At 35.9% G+C, this 2500-nt stretch overlaps 1 long non-coding RNA gene across 1 annotated transcript in view; it reads right to left on the bottom strand.

The window, feature by feature from the left end:
- The window catches only part of LOC135200596 (uncharacterized), a 161137-nt gene that overhangs the window by 157901 nt on the left and 736 nt on the right, over positions 1-2500 (bottom strand). The window lies entirely within an intron of this gene.

The following is a 2500-nucleotide window of genomic DNA, read 5'->3' as shown; positions in this document are numbered from 1 at the left end:
TTATCACCTTCTCACTTTTGACATTTCGTAGTGGAATAGCTTAGAGCCTATTTCCTTCACACTAATGCTACGTTTTTTAGCACTTTTCTCCAGGGTTTCATGGTTATGTACCCATAAGAAGCTATAAATGACAAAACATAAACAGATAAATAAAATTGGCAGACATATTTCCTCCCTCCAAAAATACAGAGAATTTATTCCCGAAAAAAAAAGAAAAAAGAGAGAGAGAGAATCATTTCCATATCCATTATGAGCCAAAGAGACTCTGAGACCTCTCACCAGGTATACTATTCAACTTCAAAAGCATCTGTAACTGACTCAGAATAAAATCTGGATGAGAGCTTTCGTTGGAATGTGGAACTGTCTCCCCGAGGACGTTATGCAACTATTACTTCAAAAGTTCAAGCTAAGACGCAATGCATTAATACCCACCTAAGAAAACAGCTTATATTTATGTATTTTTCTCTTTTTTCTTTATGACTTATTACCTTCTGCAATTTCTTTCAAATGAATGCTAGAATCTTTGGAAGCTTAAATGTCAGTTCATAGACCCTTGAAGGATTCTTCTGTAATAATCAACGTATCTTCTGAGTAATAGCAATGATATTATTAGTTTTTTGGGCAGTAATATTCGTCATATACAATGTTATCGGTTTACTAAAAGTTTTAACTTTTAGTAAACCGATAAAATTTAATTTGGATAATGATCTTCAGAACATTAATGTTTCCATCAGAAGTTTCGTCGTGATTTTTAAGTAATTTTTGTGTAAGGGAAAAATGAAATAAAAGATGCTCAAGAGAAAAGATTGCATATTAGTGCTACTGACGGACGATGTAGTTCCAGTTATCATAAAAGCAGAATTTACCAAAATACCTAATATCATAAAATATATGTAAGTAGTACATGTAGTAAATTGTTATATATATTACAATTATCATATATATTATTATATAATTATATATATGTATAGTATATCATATATGATAATATATATATATATACTATATATATATACTATTACATTATATAATATATAATATATGTACAGTATATATAAGGAGTGCTATCCAAAACATCTGTTGCAAAGAAATCGAAGCAGGAAATAAAACAAAAGATGATTCTCAAGACGAACCTTCACACTAGACATTACAAGGGAGTCCGAACCCGAGGTAACCTAACCTGCGCTTCTCTTCCTAAACACTATTTAACCTATTATCGCTACTCATCTGTCCCTGGCCTAACTACATTAATCTTATTAAAGGTGCGTCCACACGGTCGAAAAATGTCCGACGGACGCACATTGTTACCATATCATAGGGGAAGCAGGATGACGTCATAAGCGGGGAAACGATGGAAGTACATCTGGCAACAAACAGTGGTACCAGATGATGTTGTATACCAGGGTTTTTACTCTGCTCACAAGGCAAAGATCAGCAGACAATTGTTAATTGGTAACAATGTTTGTCCGGCGGATATTGTTCGACCGTGTGGACGCACCTTTAGAACTTGAGGGGGAATCTGCTGCTAAACTCTGCCTGCTCCGCGTCGGGGGCGACGGTAGCTCTCACCCTTTCTGTTTTTGAATCGCCATGACCCCCAGCACCCATCAGGGCTGGTTCTGGAACAGGCAGAGGAGCTGAAAGAGAACGATTAGTAAAACCTGCGCTACTATTGCTATCTCTATTTCAATTAGCTTGGTCATTAATTAGCAAACAAATTAGACATTCTGACTTCCAATTCTGAGCCGTTCCTCACGATTTTGCCGCTATCTTCTATTCCGACAACGTAGCCCTGTAAGTGATCTAACGAACTAATCCTTACATTTTACACCTCTGCCTGACATTGCATTGCCCTTGCCTACAGCTCAAACAAAATTAAAGTCTTTCATTTGAGGGTACTCATCCATCGTTGCACTAGCACAGAAACGAAAGAAGCCGACATCTCGACCAGTAGCTGTTGGAGGCGAGGCTGATACAGTTCGGGAATATGGTGGAGTCGGTGTTGAAATTTATTACACAAATTCCCGCTTACAGGGAACACCAGAATGCGTATTATTTATCATTATATCATTATTTGCCCATTTGCCCTTCTCTTGAATTCGACAAGCAATTCTCAACGCTGTTTTGTTAATACATAAGAGATGAGATACATTATGAACATATTAAATTTATTACTATCGAGAATATGTGAAAACCATTAATTTCTTGCTAGCGTTTTTAACGGTTCATTATGTTCACGAGTTGTCTTGCAAGCTTTATCCGTACTTGTGGTTCTCTTTCTGTTTATTATTTATTTCTGAAAAACACAATCTTTTATCATTTAGTTTTCATATGAACACATTCTCGGAAAAGAATTTTAGCCTCATCTTCCCCACAGACAGAAAGTGGACGGGACATAAATGAACGGAAAAATTCACATATCTTAATGCAAGAATGGTTTTAACTAAAGCTACTTTGACCTTTGGAACAGGTATATGTGATAAAATAAAATGTGATTGAT

Source organism: Macrobrachium nipponense, chromosome 27 (genome assembly GCF_015104395.2).
Source record: "Macrobrachium nipponense isolate FS-2020 chromosome 27, ASM1510439v2, whole genome shotgun sequence".
Lineage (NCBI taxonomy): Eukaryota > Metazoa > Arthropoda > Malacostraca > Decapoda > Palaemonidae > Macrobrachium > Macrobrachium nipponense.
The sequence above is the reverse complement of the archived record's forward strand: the minus strand, read 5'-3'. Positions and strand labels throughout refer to the sequence as shown.